The 22,537-nt window shown below is 37.0% G+C and overlaps 1 protein-coding gene, 3 non-coding genes and 1 pseudogene across 5 annotated transcripts in view; 4 read left to right on the forward strand and 1 right to left on the reverse strand.

The window, feature by feature from the left end:
* The window catches only part of LOC110439563 (uncharacterized), a 100,078-nt gene that overhangs the window by 48,956 nt on the left and 28,585 nt on the right, over positions 1-22,537 (forward strand).
* trnaq-cug (transfer RNA glutamine (anticodon CUG)) lies at positions 4,255-4,326 on the forward strand. The gene has a single exon. It is a non-coding gene; the product is annotated as a tRNA-Gln (tRNA).
* On the forward strand, positions 5,622-5,696 carry trnai-aau (transfer RNA isoleucine (anticodon AAU)). Its single transcript has one exon. It is a non-coding gene; the product is annotated as a tRNA-Ile (tRNA).
* trnaf-gaa (transfer RNA phenylalanine (anticodon GAA)) lies at positions 5,785-5,857 on the forward strand. The gene has a single exon. It is a non-coding gene; the product is annotated as a tRNA-Phe (tRNA).
* Positions 9,250-17,617, reverse strand: LOC148680552 (uncharacterized; annotated as a pseudogene). The gene is made up of 3 exons (XR_015942116.1): positions 17,612-17,617; positions 16,595-17,480; positions 9,250-10,828 (listed from the first exon to the last, which is right to left on the reverse strand). The product of XR_015942116.1 is annotated as an uncharacterized LOC148680552 (transcript).

Below are 22,537 nucleotides of genomic sequence, written 5' to 3' on the forward strand. Positions count from 1 at the left end.
ATATAAAGTGAAGTAATGTATAATAACTGCATTAAAATGTTTGTAGTAAAACTGTACAGTGTGCTTGGTCGGCTAACATTAATCTTAACAAACAACGTCATTTAACATCTATAACAATCATATAATAATTGTGCTGTTGTAATTAATGTTACTGTAATGGTTATTCATTTAAACCAACTTGTTATAAAAATACTTACTTTGTAATTGTTGTCCGAATTAATCCACAACGAAATCTGTTAATACAGTACAAATCATGAATGTTATAAGGGCTCTGATTGGCCATAGCGTTCATTGTAACTCTGAACATGATTGGCTGCCGTAACCAAGTATAGGGTGAATCTTGGTTCCAGCTCGGGACAAGATTGGCCAGCGTAACCAAGAATTAAAAAAAATCTTGGTTCCAACTCAGACCGTGATTGGCCGGTGTAACCAAGAATAACCACGAATTACAGGTGGCAGTATGCGCCACTGGCCCAGTCTGCGTCAGCAGTGCTCATTAGCATGCTGCTTGGAAAGAGGACACGGCTCGGTCAACATGCAGTTCCTTCAACGCTTGCTGTGCTTTCTTGTCATGGCAAGTTGTGGTGTCGATAGGATGCTCTAACACAGAGCATGTGACAGTCCCTCCCAAGAAGAACTGTGATCCAGGCTCTGAGACTTTCTCTTCTCCAGGAGGAGGTTACAAATGTTAGAGTTATTTTTGTCAGAGCAGCTGCAGCACACCTGGGTGAAAGCCACAGCTAGGCTTGATGGTCTAGCCTGGTGGTCTAGTAATTAGGATTCGGCGCTCTCACCGCCGCGGCCCGAGTTCGATTCCTGGTCAGGGAACTTCCTTTTCACCTCCATGGTGAACTTCGAGCAGTGGTGCCGATGATATCTTCGCAAAGGCAAGAAAGCGGCTCTGAGCACAAAAGACATCCTTTGAGCTGGAGTCGAACCTGCGACCTAAGAATTGGTCCTACAGTCCTCCACTCTACCAACTGAGCTACCGAAGTCTTACATAGCAGTTCCACAACCACACCCTATAAGGTAGCTGCAGTCCGACCGCTGGCCAAAAAGGACAGGAGCAAAAGTACTTAAGCCTTTCCATACCGGGAGTCGAACCTGGGTCACCTGGGTGAAAATCAGGAATCCTGACTGCTAGACCATATGGAAATTGCCACTTTTGAAACCCAGTCTTGGCACAAACTCCAGTTCTTTCTGATCGCTGGCACGTCCCTGCTCCGCTTGAACAAGTGCCACTCATAAACTTACGCATTCTCTCATACACAGTTTCTTGGTTTCCATAACCGAGAATCTTCTGATCCATTGTCATAAGCGCTATCCTTTGTGCCACTCTGTTCAGCACTTTGTTAGCACATTGCTTGAAGCAAGGACAAGGCTCTGTCAACCCGGAGTTCCTTCACCACACATTCTGCTTTGTTTTTTTATGGCAAGAGGTTGTGTGGATGGGATGCTCTTACAGGATTCCTGACAGTCCCTCCATAGAAGACCTGAGATCCAGGGTCGGAGACTCTCTCCTCTCCAAGAGGAGGTTAAAAGTCTTTTGTGTCTCTGTGTCAGAGCACTTAGGTGTTGCTGCAGCTCAGAGATCTACAAGTGGAGGAGATTACACTGCAAGTTGGCAGGATGACCTCTAAGGGGTCGGCAATTATGCCACACGTAGGCTGGGTTTGCGATTGATGTAGCTGTAGTAGACATTCATAAAAATAAAAAAAAATTAAAACTGGTTACTCTGAGGTTGTGTTTAGGGTTGGTGTAGGTGTAAAATTGAATAAAACATAGCGGGTTACTGTGAGGTTGGGCCTAGGGCTAGGGTAGGTGTGATTTTAATAAACTGCAATAGGTTGTATTCTGTGCCATGTACAAGACATTGAATCAATGAAACCCACATGGAGGTTTGTTACTGTGAGGTTGGGTTAAGAGTTGTGGTAGGTTGTGTTGTAAAATAGCAATCAGTTTTTTATTATTTTTGTCTCTTTTTCTTTTAATCAAACAATTATTTGTATTGGTCATATAAGGGTCATATATTAACTGAACTTCTAATGTTGTGGGTGAGTGCTGTGCATACTAATTAGCATTTTTGCAGAAGTAGATAGATGCGGGTCCAAAATAAAATTCAGCTCTGCAGAAACTTCCTGTCTGAAGAGAGGTGTTAAAACTGAACACAGAACACAGAAAGATGTATACTTTGTTGTTGGGCAGAGAATTCGTAGAAAAAGAGGAAGTATGTCGAAGGGGCGTCCAATGGAGGACTGAACAATGACTGACAAGTGACGTTACACCAAAACTCCACCTGTTAAGATTGGTGGTGTATATATGCTGAAGTCAGGAAATGTATGTTAGTTGCGAACCTCTTGAATGTAATTCTTGTATTGCATTGGGGTAATGTAACCCAGAGCTCTGTCATCGAATTATTTATTTGTATCTAATAAATTACTAATATTTTTGACATTGAAGAAAAACCTCTCAAGACCTTTTTATATTGAACACGCATGGAACAGAGATAGATATTCCAACAATTTGGTCACCTCCTATGTGGAAAAAGGGGAGAGGAAGTTATTGATCTGTCGTATTGCATTGACATCATCGGCGCCGAAAAAATAAGGTAAGCAGAAAACCTGTTACATCGAATTTCTGCAATTGGCCTAATCTAAATTGTTTGATGTCATGTGATATGTAGGATTGATGTAGTTAAAAGTATAAGCATTTGAATAATTCGATGAGTTTAAATGTATATATGCTTTAAATGTTAACCAGTCTGTCAGAATAATATGAAGAAATATATAGGGTAGTTTAGAATAGTATAGAATAGTGTAGAGAAGACTAATAATTTAGGATAGAGTAGTATAGTGTAGATACAGGAAGGCCAGGATGGGCTTAGACTGTATTGCACAGGAGACCAGATAAAGCTGTGACTGTGCAGCTTCGGGTATTATTACGGTTTTGTCATATGGCATTCACTAAGTAAATCAGAACATAAGTTGATACACTTTGACTGTTTTTGCTTGTTTGGTAGAAGGAAAGATCAGACGAGGTCTGTGCTCCTACACTGAATTGAATAGAATACCATCCTAGGGTGTGCTGTTCAGGTGACTGCTGTCTCTGCGAATACTGTGATTTTATCTGGGCAACGGCATTGACGAATGCTGAATTTTGGGCTATAAGGGCGGGAGTCCGAGGGACAAGCCGACGGGTGGTCCCGAACAGTCTGGGTGCAAGCCCCTACGTTTTAGTAGGTCTAAGCGTTAAAGACAGCTATAGGGTGAGATTGTAAATAAAATTAGGGACAGTTTAATCGCCGAAGTTGTGACTGTGTGTGGATAACTTGCTTCACTGAGGTTGTGACTCTGTAGAAAATACAGAGAAAATAATAATAATAATAATAATTAAACATACATAAAAAATAGATTAAACAAACATAGAAAAGTCGACTCTGTTGAAGGCGAGTGTAAATATAAGAAGTGATTAGAAGTTGAGAATTGTGAAAAGCGCGCATTTTATTTTATGTAAATGTTTGTCTGTTGCGTTAGTGACTAACAGTTGAAATAAGCATAGTGTATAGAAATTTAGCCGGCTGTATATAAGCGTATATGATATTCAATTAAATGTCATTTAGAATTGTGAAAGTTCAGTAAATGGCAAAGTGCAAGAAGTTTGCAGGTGAAAATTTGATTGTTGGAGGAGGATAAATATTTTTTGATTGTGTATGTGCAGTAAATGCAACATACAGAAGTTCATTAGTGTGTGTGAAAAACACTGTAAATTTGAGGAAGTGGAGGTGTGAAAAATGCATAAGTAATTCGATTAAGAATGTGAGCAATATGGAAAATGTCCCAGACAAAATTAAAAACTCAATGGGACAAGTGGTAAATGATTGGAACTAAGAAGAAAAAATGTGGCAAAGAAATGAGAAACAATATATGAGAAGCTTAAATGTGAAAATTGTGTAAAATATGTGAGTAGAGCAATGACTGAACAGTAAAATTGGCTACAATTTTGAGAAACAGGGAATTTGAGTTTTACAAAGTTAATAACATAGCAAAAGGGGGCCATAACGATGTTGTGGTAAGAAATCGAAAAAATAAGTTGGAATTTGTAATGTGGCATGATTTTGGCATTTGTTGGAATGGCTGTAGAAAGACAGATGAGGGGAGAAAAAAGAGGAAGGGTTAGGGTTAGGGCTATTTTCTTTTTTTTTTTTTCTTTCTTTTTTTTCTCTTTAGCCCGGGCAGCACCAACCAGAAGTCTCGAGGTTCCATGGTGTAATGGTTAGCACTCTGGACTTTGAATCCAGCGACCCGAGTTCAAATCTCGGTGGGACCTTGTTTTTTTACCAGCACCACACAAAAAAAGCTGGAATAGCATTCTTATCTCTTGAAGGCCGGAGAATGACAGTTACTCTGAGCTTTTTAGCAAACATGGTGGAAAGTGGCCGGTTAGCTCAGCAGGTTAGAGCGTGTTGCTAATAACGCCAAGGTCGCGGGTTCGATCTCCGTACTTTATAAACTTTTACCCTTTAAGGCCTCAGAGCCATTTCAGGATTCTGCTTAGTCTCACAGACATGAATGCAGAAGGATACTTGTGCAAAGGCAGCTGAAATAGCTCAGTTAGGGTAGCGTTAGACTGAAGATCTAAAGGTCCGTGGTTCGATCCCGGGTTTCGGCAAAACAGTGCTGTTGTTCAATTTTGTGCACAAGGGTCAGGTGACTGAAAGTCACCCAAAAAGCCTAGCTGCTTCACCCTTAATTCCACCTGCTTCCACTTGACCAAAACACTATCTTCCTCCCAGATGGTCACGTTGCTTCTGGCGATGATTCCAATGGCCTGATCGACAGCACTCTATAATGCTATGTATTTAGCGCTTTGATGTCCCACTGCGGACACGCTGCTGAATAAAAGAAAACTGTGACTTGATAGGGCTTCTGAAGGCTTGCAATGATATGTACTACACAGAAACCGGCAAAGCTGACGTAAGTAGTTTCGCTTTAAACCCTCAAGGTGCCACCAGCTTTGCAATAAAAGCCAATGTAAAAAGGCATGAAACTAGGTGGAGAATGCAGGCATTGTTCCTGCTACCTCTAGCATACAAAGCGAGCGCTTAACCATTTGAGCTAATTCCCCTCAGAGCAATCAAAAATTGGCGATTTTCGACGTTGTCAAAATAGAAAAAAAGATCACATTTGCTCTGTGGTGGCCTCTTTGCCCTGCCTGCCGTTTAGTCGTCAAATTGCCTGGAATAGTGCGCTTTTCTTTTGAAGGCCCTACCTGGTCCTGCTCCAGTAAACGTGTGAGGAGCCCTGCATGCCGAATGACAAGTTACTCAGAAATCAATGCACATTGGCACTGCCTTGTATTGACATTCTGCTACTTTCTGGCAAGGCCGTTTTTTTAAAAAAAAATTTTCTCTTTAGCCCGAGCAGCACCAAGCAGAAGGCTTGAGGTTCCATGGTGTAATGGTTAGCACTCTGAACTCTGAATCCAGCGATCTGAGTTCAAATTTCAGTGGGACCTTGTTTTTTTACCAGCATTGCACAAAAAAAGCTGGAATAGCATTCTTATCTCTTGAAGGCCGGAAAATGAGAGTTACTCTGAGCTTTTTAGCAAACATGGCAGAAAGTGGCCGGTTAGCTCAGCTGGTTAGAGTGTGGTGCTAATAACGCCAAGGTCACGGGTTTCGATCCCCGTACTGGCCAAACATTTACCCTTTAAGGCCTCAGAGGCATTTCAGGATTCTGCTTGGTCTCACAGACATCAATGCTGCAGGATACTTGTGAAGGGGAAGCCGAAATAGCTCAGTTGGGAGAGCGTTAGACTGAAGATCTAAAGGTCCCTGGTTCGATACTGGGTTTCGGCAAAACAGTGCTGTTGTTTTATTTTGTGCACAAGAGGCAGGTGACTGAAGGCCCTACCTGGTCCTGCTCCAGTAAACGTGTGAGGAGCCCTGCATGCCGAATGACGAGTTACTCAGAAATCAATGCACATTGCCACCGCCTTGTATTGACATTATGCTACTTTCTGGCAAGGCCGTTTTATTATTATTATTTTTTTACATTTTTTTTTCTTTAGCCCGGGCAGCACCAACTGGAAGACTTTTATTAAGCTTGGCAGTAAGTGGCCCGTTAGCTCATACTGCCACCTGTAAGTCGTGGTTATTCTTGGTTACACCGGCCAATCACTTTGTGAGCTGGAACCAAGATTCACCCTATTCTTGGTTAAGGCAGCCAATCGTGTTCCGAGTTACAATGAACGCTATGGCCAATCAGAGCCCTTATACCATCCATGATTTGTACTGTAATAAAAGAGTTCGTTGCGGATTAATTCGGAAACCAATTGCAAAGTAAGTATTTTTTTAACAAGGTGGTTTAAATGAATAACCATTACAGTAACGTTAATTACTACAACATAATTATTATATGATTGTTATAGATGTTTTATAACGTTATTTGGTAAGATTAATGTTAGCCGACCAAGCAAACAGTACAGTTTTACTACAAACATTTTAATGCAGTTATTAATTAATTAATATGGATCATGCATGATTGCATCACTAATAATAAACCAACAATATAAGGGTCACACATCAATCCATCACTAATAATAATGTTATTATTATTAGTGATGGATTAATTTGTGACCCTTATATTAATGGTTTATTATTAGTTATGCAATCATGCGTGATCCATATTGTTTTATGCTTTATGATTAGTGATGTATTATGAGTGAGCATTATTAGATTAGTTTATGGTTAGTGATGTAGTGATATGTGAGCGTTATTATACTATTTGTTTATAATTAATGACTGATGAATTGAGCTTTATATGTATTATTAGTGAAGTGATTCATTAATGTGTGAGAATAATGCACGGGCATTATTGTAACTATGGTAGTAAATGACAATTTAAAGTGAAGTAATGTATAATAACTGCATTAAAATGTTTGTAGTAAAACTGTACAGTGTGCTTGGTCGGCTAACATTAATCTTAACAAACAACGTCATATAACATCTATAACAATCATATAATAATAGTGTTGTTGTAATTATTGTTACTGTAATGGTTATTCATTTAAACCAACTTGTTATAAAAATACTTACTTTGTAATTGTTGTCCGAATTAATCCACAACGAAATCTGTTAATACAGTACAAATCATGAATGTTATAAGGGCTCTGATTGGCCATAGCGTTCATTGTAACTCGGAACATGATTGGCTGGCGTAACCAAGAATAGGGTGAATCTTGGTTCCAGCTCGGGACAAGATTGGCCAGCGTAACCAAGAATTGAAAAAAATCTTGGTTCCAACTATTTGATTGGCCGGTGTAACCAAGAATAACCACGAATTACAGGTGGCAGTATGCGCCACTGGCCCAGTCTGCGTCAGCAGTGCTCATTAGCATGCTGCTTGGAAAGAGGACACGGCTCGGTCAACATGCAGTTCCTTCAACGCTTGCTGTGCTTTCTTGTCATGGCAAGTTGTGGTGTCGATAGGATGCTCTAACACAGAGCATGTGACAGTCCCTCCCAAGAAGAACTGTGATCCAGGCTCTGAGACTTCTCCAGGAGGAGGTTACAAATGTTAGAGTTATTTTTGTCAGAGCAGCTGCAGCACACCTGGGTGGAAGCCCACAGCTAGGCTTGATGGTCTAGCCTGGTGGTCTAGTAATTAGGATTCGGCGCTCTCACCGCCGCGGCCCGGGTTTGATTCCTGGTCAGGGAACTTCCTTTTCACCTCCGAGCAGTGGTGCCGATGATATCTTCGCAAAGGCAAGAAAGGCTCTATCAACCCGGAGTTCCTTCACCACAAATTCTGCTTTGTTTTTTTGGCAGGAGGTTGTGTGGATGTGATGCTCTTACAGGATTCCTGACAGTCCCTCCATAGAAGACCTGAGATCCAGGGTCGGAGACTCTCTCCTCTCCAAGAGGAGGTTAAAAGTCTTTTGTGTCTGTGTGTCAGAGCACTTAGGTGTTGCTGCAGCTCAGAGACCTACAAGTGGAGGAGATTACACTGCAAGTTGGCTGGATGACCTCTAAGGGGTCGGCAGTTATGCCACACGTAGGCTGGGTTTGCGATTGATGTAGCTGTAGTAGACATTCATAAAAATAAAAAAAATTAAAACTGTTTACTCTGAGGTTGTGTTTAGGGTTGGGGTAGGTGTAAAATGGAATAAAACACAGCAGGTTACTGTGAGGTTGGGCCTAGGGCTGGGGTAGGTGTGATTTTAATAAACTGCGATAGGTTGTATTCTGTGCCATGTACAAGACATTGAATCAATGAAACCCACATGGAGGTTTGTTACTGTGAGGTTGGGTTAAGAGTTGGGGTAGGTTGTGTTGTAAAATAGCAATCAGTTTTTTATAATTTTTGTCTCTTTTTCTTTTAATCAAACACTTATTGGTATTGGTCATGTAAGGGTCATATATTAACTGAAATTCTAATGTTGTGGGTGAGTGCTGTCCATACTAATTAGCATTTTTGCAGAAGTAGATAGATGCGGGTCCAAAATTAAATTCAGCTCTGCAGAAACTTCCTGTCTGAAGAGAGGTGTTAAAACTGAACACAGAACACAGAAAGATGTATACTTTGTTGTCGGGCAGAGAATTCGTAGAAAAAGAGGAAGTATGTCGAAGGTGCGGCCAATGGAGGACTGAACAATGACTGACAAGTGACGTTACACCAAAACTCCACCTGTTAAGATCGGTGGTGTATATATGCTGGAGTCAGGAAATGTATGTTAGTTGCTTTTTTCCTTCACACGCATCCATTTAAACACTGTACTCCATACTCACCATCAGCCGATCACAGGGTGCACACTGGAGTTGCGCTGCTGCCGGAACGCATACATACACTGCAAAAACTGAAATCTAAGAAAGTAAAAAAATCTTATTTCAAGAAAATGTGTCTTGTTTTTTTGCTATTAAAGATAAATAGTCTTATAAAATACACTGTGGAGTAGACTATAAATCTTAATTTAAGAAAACTGATCTTCTTCTGGCTAGGCAAGTAAATGTTAACTAATTTTAAGCAAGATTTTACTAGAAACAAGTGAGAGCTATAAATCCCAAATTGGTGCACGTTCAAAAATATAGTTGTGCTATTTTTAAGACTAATACACCACTAAAATTTCTAATTTTAAGAATATTAAGAAAATATTATTTTAGTTTAAATTAAAATTTTTCAAACAATTTTGTGTGGGTGAGACTGTCTGTTTTTGAAAATTGAATAAAGAAAAATTGCTGTGAACAAACACTTGGCTTAAAAGGATTTTAATTCTTATTTCGTACTGAAAAAAAATGCAAAAGTTGTATCAACAACAAACTCATTGAACATTTGTATTCACAAAATTTATGTATATGCACAATCACTTATAACAGATTTCTTCCTGTCAAAATGGACAGCTCTTTACAAGTATTAAAAAGTTAACCTAAGGAATATTCTGCGTTCATTACAGGTTACCTTTAATCAACAGCATTTGTCGCATAATGGTGATTATCACAAAACAATAACTTTCACCTTTTCCTTCAAAGAATTTAACCCAGAATATTATTTTAAAACATCACAACGATAATTAGAAGAAACCTTTTTTTTTTTTACATTTCAAATAAGGCAAAACACAAATTTACAGACCACACAAGTTTCTCACACATTTGAAGCTCTATGTAATTCAATCACATCACCGAGGTAATATTTTAAAGGCACATATGTAATGTCCTTGTGGATGAAACTGTAATATGGTGTGAAGTCTACAAGTTCATCTGCGTTTACTAGTTCAGTTCCCTCTGCTAAGTTGGGAACGTCAACTTTATAAGACATGTAGTCTCTGTAAAAACAGACAGTACTGTACCTCTGACACTCAAAACAATACAAAGATGAATTTATGACATAAATGTTCTTCACAAGTCCAAATTCTGGCAGGCTACTAGAATCTGCTGTACACACAAGCAGTGTTTTTCACAAATGTATGTTACCATTCAAAGTAATCCATTTAACAGACACTGCATGGTCTATCTGATCAACTCCAAAATAGTCCTTTACTTTTCCTTTTAAATACGGCATATTTTTTACATCTGATACTGGTCCCAACACACATTCACTAGTAAAAATGGGGTGGTTGGAACTGTTAACATTCTGACAGCATTCGAACATTTGATTATGCCTAACCAAGGACTTACAGACATTTTTGAAATTTACTTTTGAAACCCATTTTTTAAAGAAGCAATGCTTGGATTCGAATCTCATGCACATGTGACGGAGCATTGGTCCTAACAGTTTAATCTGGGAAGGAACATGAATCAAGTAATGTTGTTTAGGCGTTATGTTGTAATCTGGGAAAAGGTCCTTAAAATGTTTAAGAACGATCTCGAGAAGTTCAAGAATAAATGAAAAATATGCACTACCTTTAATCACATCCAACAGAAATGGCAATATTTTGAGCAGAACAAGCATTTGACCTGAGGACTGCTTCAGTTTATTGTCATTGGAAGCTAATGTACTGTATGCAATAGGACAAGGCCTATCTCTAGTATCTTAGGGAGAGTATGGGAAGCCAATAATACCAGCATTGAAAGCATCTAGGTCCAGTTGTCCTAAAAGAACCAATTGTTTCAACAAGCACTTAAGTTCAAAGGGAGCAATGCCCTCAAGAATTACGTGCATTATATCTTGAGGCGTTTGTTTGATTAAGTTGAAGGCAGGGAAATCCATTACTTTGCTCCTTCGGTTTATTCCGTATGAAGTTTCAAGGCGGCTCCTAAGAAACACAGTGCAGGCTTTCTCAATGTCACTGCACTGTCGAATATGTCTTTCCAATGTTCTTTGCTCAAAGCTATCTTCATTGACTTCCGGTGTGGCGGCGAAGCTGATGGCTGTGTGAAAGAACCTCTCTTAATCGGTTGATTCAAAATCCCCTAGAAGATTCACGCAAGAAAACGAAGACAAACTGAAAATTAACATGGAAGGGGAGAAGCACAAAAGGGGTAAAAACAAGGTAGGCTCGAAGCGGGAAAAAGGAGAAATAACCGATGATACTGACGGCGGTGAAGAGAGCCGCGAAAATAATGGCGGTGCTGGTAAGGCCAACGTGGAAGCAGCTAACTCGGATATAAGTGCTATTAGAGATGACATCCGAGCATTCAGAGCGGATCTTAAAAATGATATGGATGACTTTCGACTCTCTCTTCGGGAAGATATGCGTAAGGAGCTGATCGAATTTAGGGGGGAAATTAATCAGAAACTTAAAAATCTCTCAGACGATCTACAAGCCGCCAACTCCAGAATGACTGAAGCAGAAGAACGTATAACTGATATTGAGGAATGGGACGCGGCGGCTGGTGACGCTCTCTTTAGAATGTTAGAGAGTCAGAAAGAGTTGCAAACAAAGTTAACCGATTTAGAAGCTCGCTCGAGGCGCAATAACCTCCGTATCTACGGAATCCCGGAGGGATTCGAGGGAAGCAACCTGATGGAGTTCGTAACGAGACTTATTAAAACGGAGCTCGACCTGCCACTAACAGACTTGGAGATCGGTATACAGCGATGCCACAGAGCACTTGCCCCGAAGCCCCCCCGCGATGCACCGCCGAGATCACTGGTAATTTGCTTTCTACAACACAGAGTAAAAGAACAGGTGCTACACACTGCATGGAAAAAGAAAGAAGTCCGACTTGAAGGAAAGAGGATTTATTTTGACCACGATTATCCTCCGGAGATATTAAAGAAAAGAAAGGCATACGCGGGGATATTAAAAGAGCTCAAAATAAAAGGGATTCGGTTCCAAACTCCACACCCGGCCAAACTGAAAGTTTTCTTTGGAGATGGCACCCAGATCTACGAGAGCGCGGCAGAAGCTGCAAAAGATTTGAAGAAAAGAGGATTTTCTGTGGGAAATGTGGAACAAGACCCCGAAGAACCGAAACGCCGAAGTCTCCCTAACGTTACCTGGGAAAGAGCAAGCACAAAACGTCATCGCAAATCAGTGGACCAAGAACGGATTAGGGAGAAGTTACAGAACTTTCATCGCGTCGCACATGAATCGTCTGAAAAGTGAATATATTATTCTCACCGAGAAATAACGTAAGTGACTGCATAAAAGACATTTGGACGATACTATTACTAAGCCTTTAACCGAACACTGAGGAGCTGAATGCTTATTAAGGCATATGACGCGTTACTCCCTTCGGACAATAACATATTTTGATTAAAAATAAGCAATCGATGGAGCAGTTATCTCCTATATTTTCGTTTAAGTTTGATTATATTATTGAGCCTACCAAGGATGAATAGAGAAACCGATTAAGCAAGAGCAGATTTTTCTGATAAACTTTTCTTTTGCACCAAAGAGAGGCCCTTGACGGTCACAGGGACATTCTCTCAACTAGAAGGTTATAACTATAACCTGGGACATGGAAGCCCTTTTTTCTCATACAGTTTGTCTTGTTATGAATGTTCATACTTTGTTTGTTAGGTTGTTGTTGGAAATGTTTTATAAAAGTGAGCGGTTTAAAATGAATATATATGCGTGGTCAGGAATATAAATTAGTCACGTTGAATGTCAATGGCATACATAGTCCAATTAAAAGAAGTAAGATAATTGCGAAAATGAAACAAGAAAAAATACAAATAATTAATTGGCAGGAGACACACCTTTCACCTCAGGAACACGAGAAATTAAAGAGATTTGGCTTTCAAAATACTTTCTATTCATCGCATAAATCAGGACGTAAGAGGGGGGTAGCTATTCTGATTCCTAATTCAGTGAACTTTGAACTTATATCAGAAATTAAAGATAAAGAGGGTAGATATATTTTAGTTAGGGGGAAATTAGATAATAAAGAAATTACATTATTTAATGTGTATGCTCCACCAGGAAGTACCAAAACATTCTTTAAGAAAATATTTAATTTGATAGTCACAGAGTCACACGGTACTTTGATAGTAGGTGGGGACCTAAATGTTCACATTGAACCCAGACTTGATGCAACTGGTCCCAACAGAAAGAAAACTTCAAATGCTAAAATGATACAAAGACTGCTTAAAGAACTTGGCATGTTCGATATATGGAGAGAGTTTCACCCTAAGGAAAAACAGTTTACCTTCTATTCAACATGTCATGCAATGTACTCAAGAATTGATTATTTATTCATGAATAATTCAGATAGACATAGAATTAAAAACTGTAGTATAGGGATTAGAGATATTTCTGACCACTCCGGGGTATATCTAACCTTATATTTAGATAACCAGCAAAAAGAGACACTCTGGAGACTTAACACAGCAATTTTGAATGATAAAACTATACAGAAACAAATTCAGACTGAGTTTGATCTATATATCCAAAGCAATGACAATGGAGAAGTATCTCCGAGTACCTTATGGGATGCTGCGAAGGCAGTAATTCGTGGTAAAATTATTTCCCTCACTGCTTATCGTAAAAGAGAAAAACAGAAAAAATTATTAAACCTCCAAAAGGAAATAAAAAATCTGGAAACAAAACATATTAAACAAAAAGACCCACAAATATTGATAAGATTAAATAAAATTAAACAAGACCTAAATAAAATATATGATGAAGAAATAGAAAAACAATGTAAATTCGCTAAACAAAGATATTATGAGATAGGACCTAAAGCAATGAAATTATTATCCTGGAGGATACGAAAACAACAGTCTAAAAACACAATCTATAAAATAAGGAATCCTAAAACTCAAAAGGTGTGTACCGAGTTAAAAGACATTCAGAAATCTTTTGAACTATATTACAAAGACTTATACACCCAACCAACTAGAGCAGAAACTGGGATTATAAAGAGTTTTTTGGATTCACTAGACCTACCGTCAATAGGGGAACAACAGAATAAAGCATTGTTAACTGAAATAACTATAGAAGAATTGGATAGTGCTATATCAAAACTGAAAGCAAATAAAACACCAGGAACTGATGGATATCCATCAGAGATGTATAAAACATTCAAACCTCAAATAACACCCATGCTCCTCAAATGCTTTAATTATGTACTAAGAGGTGGAGAAATTCCACAATCTTGGCAGGAAGCTGTGATTTCAATTATTCCAAAGCAGGGAAAGGATAAGAATGAATGTAGCTCATACAGACCAATTTCTGTCTTAAATGTGGACTACAAGCTATTTGCTTCTATATTATCTAAGAGACTGGAGGTTGTCATTTCTGAATTAGTAGATTTAGACCAAACTGGTTTTATACAAAACAGACAGACGCAGGATAACTTAAGGAGAACATTACAAATAATGAGTCATATTACAACAGAAAATATAAGTGCAATGTTGTTAAGCCTAGATGCTGAAAAAGCATTTGATTCTGTTGGATGGGATTACTTGTATCAGGTTCTGGCAAGATTTGGCTTTAACAATAAATTTATTGAATGCATTAAAGGGCTATATCTATCACCAAAAGCTAAAATAAAAATTAATGGCCATCTGTCCAAAACTATTTACTTGGAAAGAGGGACACGCCAGGGCTGCCCTTTAAGTCCTACTTTATTTGCATTGTTTATCGAACCCCTGGCCCAAGCAATAAGAGAAGAGCCAGAAATAAAAGGGATCGTAATTAAAAAAGAGGAACATAAGATCTGTATGTATGCAGACGATGTTCTCCTGTTTTTGGCAAATCCTAAATCTAGTATTCCTAAATTAATGTCCCTCCTAAACACAATTAACTTCTATTCTGGATATAAGATAAATGTTCAAAAAACGCAAACTCTTACTTACAATTTTAGACCAAATTTAGAAATGAAAAAACAATATAATTTTAAATGGAATTCTATTTCACTAAAATATTTGGGAATAAACTTAACAAAAGACTTGTCAACACTTTTTGACAGTAACTACGGCCCCATTTATAAAGAGATAAAATCTGATATTGCAAAATGGACTCTCCTACCATTAGACATGAGCAGCCGGATAGAAGCAATTAAAATGAACGTGGTTCCACGGTTACTTTATCTTTTTCAATCATTGCCTCTGGAAATACCCCAAAAACAATTTAATGAATGGGATAGGATGATCTCAAGGTTTATCTGGAATAGTAGAAGACCTAGGATAAAGTTCAAGACACTGCAATTGAGAAAAGAAAATGGTGGAAGAGCCCTTCCATGTCTTCAGGACTATTTTTTTGCTGCACAATTAAAACCTTTACTATGTTGGTGTATACAAAGCTATGAGTCTAAATGGAAAACACTAGAAACTACACAAATAGATCAACCTTTACAATCCTTACTTGGTAATAAAAATCAAGCAGAAAAGTACTACAGTAGATTGAGTACTTGGACCGTGTTTTCTTTGAAGTTATGGTTTAGAATACTGAAGAAATTACAATTAGAAAAGCATAATGGGATATTAAGTTGGATAGCATTCGACCCGGACTTTCAACCGTGTACACTAGATAAGAGATTTAAACAGTGGGTTTGGAGAGGAATCACATCATTCAGTTCGGTGACCTCTAATGGACACTTTATGAGTTATCAGACCTTATCAGATACATTTGGCCTGGACAAGCAGGACTTTTACAGATACTTGCAAGTTAGAGATTACTTTAATAAAAAAATTAAAAATAAAATTAAGGATGATTCTAATTTGATCACAGTATTTGCGGACGCATACATAAAAGAAGAAAACAAAAAACTGGTCTCTAAATTATATGAATGCATACAAAACAGTAAGACTCATTCATCAATTTACATAAAACAAAAATGGGAGAAAGAGTCAAACCAACAAATAACAGAAGAAGACTGGACAGATATGTGTGTCACACATGCAAAAACCACAAACTCGAGAGCTTGGAGAGAGTTTGGATGGAAAAATTTGATGAGGTTCTTCATAACTCCTAGACTGTCTGCATTGCGTACAGGTGTTGAAAGTTTGGGCTCTTGTTGGAGACAATGTGGAACCTCAATGGCTAACCATTTTCATGTTTTTTGGGCTTGCCCAAAAATACAAACCTTCTGGAGTGAAATAGCGACTGAAATAAAAAAGATAATCGGAGAAGAATTGGACTACTCATTTATAACATTATACCTTGGGAAAATACCAGAAGTTTTTCCAACTATTGACAAGTACCTAATTCAAATCCTTTTGGTAAGTAGCAGAAAAGCCATAACTCGAAAATGGTTGCATGCTGACCCTCCGACAAGGGCTCAATGGATAGGAATTGTAAAGGAAATACACTGTATGGAGAGACTCACTTTTAATCTAAGATTTGACTTAAAAAAGTATACCAAGTACTGGAAAAAATGGTCTGAATATGTCATTGTAAATAATCTGTGATAATGTATGTCAAAAGTATCATGACTTGATTTTGTAACTCTTCCAACAACCACTTTTGTTCTGTTTTTTTTTTTTTTATTATTATTATTTTTTATTATTTATCTATTTATTTTGATGAGGTTAATTTAATATTTTTATACATGTGTGTATGTAGATATACATGGGTTGTATTGGCCTATATAAGTTTGTATACATATGTATATTTATGTATATATGTATTTTTTTTTTATTTGTTTTGTTCCTACTGGTTATGTTCCTAAAAAAATCAATAAAAACTAAGTAAAAAAAAAAAAAAAAGCTATCTTCATTAAAATAAATCTGCATGTCTGCAAATGAACATTCACAATGCCTGCATTTACTGTATGCAAAGCCCACACCCTCTTTAAATCCACACAGCTCATGCTGAGCTAAAGTATCTGTACATATGGATACCACTGCTCCATATATTTCATGTTCACCACATGCATGATGAATTTTCACACCATTATAAAGCTTTACCAAGTCCTTATGCAGTCTTGCCAGTATGGCATCAACTCCACATTCTAAGAGGTCACTTTTCTTTGCAATTGCAAGAAGGCGGATTAAAGCTAATTTGGACCTGTACTTTGGATTAATGTTCCCCAAAGTGTAGTAAAACATGAGCAACTTGTTCTTTGAAGCATGAGACCCGAGTGGATTGCAAATTTCGATTTCATCTGAATAAAGGATAATCTGTAAAGCAGAGGGTTTAGAAGAAAACAAAGGGTGTGATTGCATAAGTTCACCATCTATGATGTCATAAAAATATCCACTGCAGCATTTCTGAAGTCCATCATTTATCATTGCAAAGATTTTAGGATGACACAGTAATTGTTCTAAACTATCAATCAGTGGTATATAATGGAAACATTTGTTTTTTATGCAGAGGCCTCTTCTTTTTTCTCTTTTTTGACAGGATGCTGCAAATCGAACTGAAACTTCTTCTGCTTCCACATAACTGAATTTTTCTTTTATGATACTATCTTGCCTGTATGCTGTTGAAATCGTAGCAAATGGATCTTTAAAGGAGTCAAAGATTCCCAAAGCTTCTTGTTGAAGCTCACTTTCTGAATGTCTGTTGAACACTGTTTGTAGCTGACTCCTCAAGCTGTTTAACAACTGAGCTTGATACTCCTGAACTGCTGCCAAAACATCATTCACACCGCTCTAAAGAGGGGGAAAAACACTTTAAACTGAGATACACTGAAAATTACAATAAAATAAGAACAAATTATTGTGTGAGAATGTGTGCCACCTCTCATAAAGCAAAAATAATCTGCCAAAAAAAACAAACAAACTGTCATTTATTAGGCAAACAACATCTAACATCTAGCATATTTTTTATTCACACAACATTTATGACCTTTTTTGGTCTTGATAACAGCTTGGAGCCTTGCTGGCAATAGTTGTGTGTATGTACCGACTGAATGAATTAATGAATTAATAAACAAATAGTGTAATAAAGTGCTTAACTATTTTTCTGCCTTTCTTAAAAACTGAAAATTAAAAAAAAAATAAAAAAAAAACACATTTAACCAGGGTTCGAAATTAACCATTTTGCTTGGTAGCACTGGTCCTAACTTCAAAAATTTAAGAGCACCAGCCAAAATTTTGGAGCACATACGATATTGCACAGATAATATTGACATATAAATTATTATTTACATGTCATTTTTTTAGCAATAACTGTCTTTTCATGAGCTGTGTTAAATTTTACATATAGCTGCCACTTGGACAAGTTACAGCATCCTGACGATTAAATAAAGAATTAAATAGAACCTCTCACGCTTAAAATGTGTAGATTCAACGGTAAATGCTGTAAATGGTGGATTAACATTCACCACATGATCACTAATCAGATGTGGCATTATCTGTAACTTCAGGTGGTTTCTAAAACAAAATCTGTCAGTGTCATTTTCATTCTCTCATCTTCATCGCTTTACATTTTCCCGTTTGCTCCCTTTCATCTAAAGGCGTTGACTGAGTGAATGACTGCTGATATTAACCAATCCATGTGCGTTCAGTTCTACAGCAGTGGGCCAATAAGAAGTGTGCAAAGGCGGGTCAAGCAGTGCAGGCTTTGTTTACTTCAAGTTCAGGTTACAACTCTTTTAACCTGTTCCTGAGTGCTGCTTTTGACAATTTTAGGTGCAAAAATGCATTCTGCGTGAATGTGTCCTAAAATCGGGTGAACATTTGCAGTGAAAACCGGTTGCACGGCAACAATTTTATGCACTTGCACAAATGCTTCCAAATATATTTTTAGGTTGCATAATAAATAACATTTCAGGTGCACATGTGGCCAAAACGGTCGCAATTTCGAGCCCTGATAATAACAATTACTTTTAACTAGGGCTAGGCGATTTGGCAAAAAAAAAAAAAAAATCTAGGTTTTTTTATAAAGTTTGACCTATTCACGATTTCGATTTTTTTTTTTTTTTGTCTCACTGTTCTTCTCAAAACATTACAACAATATGACTGAAGTAACATTCTTTTTAAAAGTAACTTGGAGAAACATATTGAATTAAATAAACCTGAATTACTAGATGAAATAAAAATAATAAAACAACAAGTAAATAAGATTCTTGACAAACAAGTGGAGATTAAACTCAAATATGTTAAACAAAACTATTATGAGAGCGGTCCCAGAGCTAAAAGAATGTTAGCTTGGAGACTTCGTAAACAACAAACAGAAAGGTCAATTTTTAAAATTAAGGATCCTGAAACCAATGTAATGTGTTACAAACCAGAAGAAATATCACAATCTTTTGAAAATTACTATAAGAAACTATACTGTCAGCCAGAAGCGGCAGACCCCTCAATTATAAAAAGTTTTTTAGAATCTCTAGATTTACCATCAGTAGGAGTGAAACAAAACAAATCGGTAACACAAGAAATTACAGAAACAGAAATTGATAATGCAATATCAAACTTAAAAACAAACAAAGTACCGAGAGGAGATGGATACCCAGCAGAGTGGTATAAAACCTTTAAGGAATTTCTGAAACCCATGCTTCTAAAATGTTTTAACCATATTCTTAAGGGAGGGGGAACCCCAGTGTCCTGGAAACAAGCTATTATATCCGTAATACCAAAGGCTGGAAAAGATAGGACAGAATGCGGCTCATACAGACCTATTTCAGTTTTAAATATAGATTACAGAATATACGCATCAATATTAGCAAAAAGATTAGAGAATATAGTTCCTGAACTAATTGATACTGACCAAACAGGATTTGTTCAAAATAGGCAGACACACGATAATGTAAGACGTGCTTTATTTTTACTTGAGAACATGAGTAAAAATAATTACAAATCTTTGGCAATAAGCCTTGATGCTGAAAAAGCTTTCGATTCGGTGCGATGGGAATATTTGTACCTGGTGCTGGAACGCTTTGGCTTTAATAAAGAAGTTATAGGAAGTCTTAAACCATTATATCATTTACCAACAGCCCAGATTAAAATAAACGGTAACGTCTACAGCTCAATTACACTGGAACGGGGATGTCGTCAGGGATGCCCCTTAAGTCCCACACTTTTTGCTCTATTCATAGAGCCATTAGCTCAGGCTATCAGAGAACATACGGAAGTTTTAGGCATTCCAATGGAAAAAACAGAACATAAAATATGCCTGTATGCAGATGACGTCCTTGTGACTATTTCCAACCCAGATTCTAGTTTACCTAAACTTATGTCTTGCCTTGAACAATTTGGTTGGTATTCGGAATATAAACTAAATTTACACAAAACTCAATGCCTTTCTTTTAATTATTTACCACAGGAAAACATACGTAATAAATATAATTTTAAGTGGAAAACAAAGAATATTAAATATCTAGGGATTAATATACCTAAGAATTTGACTAAAATGTATACAACTAATTATGGCCCTATGACAAAGGAGATAAAAACAGACCTGGATAGTTGGACACCCCTACCTTTAAGTTTATATAACCGAATAGAAATTATAAAGATGAATGTTCTGCCGCGACTGCTGTTTCTTTTCCAATCTCTACCTATTGAAATACCAAAAAAACAATTTAATGATTGGAATCAAATGATTTCGAGATTTATATGGAAGAATCTGAAACCCAGAGTGAGACTTAAAACACTACAATTAACAAAGGAAAGGGGAGGACTGTCCCTTCCGTGTTTGGAGGATTATTATAAAGCAGCACAACTAAAACACCTAGTCAGCTGGTGTATAGATGATTATGATGCAAAATGGAAAGAAATAGAATTTAATCAGTTGGACTTTCCCCCTCCTTGTTTATTAGGGGACAAAAGGACTTTGACTATGCACCCCAACAAATTAAGCACTTGGACATTGGTTCCCCTTAATATTTGGTTTAAAGAGTGCAAAACCCTAAAGTTGGAGAGACATGCACAGCTGTTAAGATGGGTGGCATATGATAGAGACTTTAAACCCTCTCAGATGGACGCACGGTTTAAACAATGGATTTGGAACGGCATTACTTCATACTGTACAATCTCATCTAAGACAGATTTAGATAGCTTTCAAAGTCTAATTGATAGATATAACTTAGAGAAACAGGATTTCTATAGATATTTACAGCTTAGAACTCACTTTAATAAAAACATTAAAAATAAGGAGGGAAGTGACCTAAGTCTCATTAACATTTTTGTTGCTGCATATAAAGGTAGTATTCATAAGAAACTAGTATCAAGAATATATACATACTGTACATACAGTCTGCCAAGTCTCTCTCTACCTTATATGTTAAAGAGAAATGGGAGAAGGAGGCGAACATATTTCTGTTAGAAGAAGATTGGACAAATATTTGTAAAACACAACATACTACCTCTAGTTCTGGTCAATGGAGAGAATTCTCATGGAAAAATATGATTAGATTCTTTATTACTCCAAAAAGGAAATACTCACAGAATGGTAACTTAGATTCTGCAAGTTGCTGGAGACGATGTAACAATTTTATGGCTGATTATTATCATATATTCTGGAATTGTCCAGCAATCCAATCTTATTGGTTAATGGTGGTCACTGAAATTGAATCAATACTGGGTTTTGAGATTGATCATAGCTTTGGTACTATATATTTAGGAAACATACAAACCGATTTTAATGCACAAGACAAATACCTTCTCAAAATACTATTAGTTGCTAGTAAAAAGCAATAACCAAGAAATGGTTGGAAGAGATTCCACCAACAAAGGATGAGTGGATAACAATTGTAGATAATATGTTTGAAATGGAGAAACTCACCTTTTCTTTAAGACTAAACATGGATAAATGCTATAAAAATTGGTCAAAATGGTTTATATATAAGAATATAGAAAATATATAATTTGCTAGGAAATGCTTTGCAATGAGTGCGAACCCCCCTCCTCCCCTTATTTATATTTATTTATATTTTTTATTTTTATTTTTTCAATATATGTACATATATATGTATATTATATATGTGAAATATTTTGTTTGGACCGCACATTACAGATTGTAAAAGACTGAATCAAATGGACTTTAAGGAAACTATGTTGGTGTTTATGCTTATAACACAGTACCTTTTACTGACGGGTTAAGGTGGGGGCTGATGGGAGAGTAACCTGTACTATAAAAACGACTGTATAAGAAGAATGTAATAATTGTATGTGATGCCTCTGGTGATCTGTTTGTTCCGTTATGTTAAAACGAATAAAAAACAAAAGTTTAAAAAAAAAAAAAAAAGCTGACAACCATGATTGAAACATACACCAAGCTGCCCTGAATGCATGCTCAAATTAATCTGCAGACAATTCAAAATTAAGCAGAACAGTTTGTACAAGTTGCTGAGAAATTTTGACTTTCCCCATTTGTCATAATCAAATAAAACATGTTATACAATTGCGAGGTAAATAGTCACTCGAATTTGCATCAAAGTGATCATTGACGCCAATGCACAGTAAAAAAGTTAAAGAAAAAATTATAATTATAATAATTTCAAGAAAGTTTCAATTCAAATCATCCCATTTACAAGCTGCTGTTGATACAACATTGACATTGTCATGCCTCTACTGCACTTTTGTCATGTCAATTGATATAAAAATTGTGTGGCAAATATGTTGTCACCTTTGATATTACTTTATTCAGCATCACAATAATTATGTGCAACAGTCACAACTGCTTGACATTAGTTACTTACTGAAATGGTGCTGAATAACTTGTTTTTTACAATACATAAAACAACATGGCATTTTATACAATTATA

Source organism: Danio rerio, chromosome 4, assembly GCF_052040795.2.
Source record: "Danio rerio strain M-AB ecotype USA chromosome 4, GRCz13ab, whole genome shotgun sequence".
Classification (NCBI taxonomy): Eukaryota; Metazoa; Chordata; class Actinopteri; order Cypriniformes; family Danionidae; genus Danio; species Danio rerio.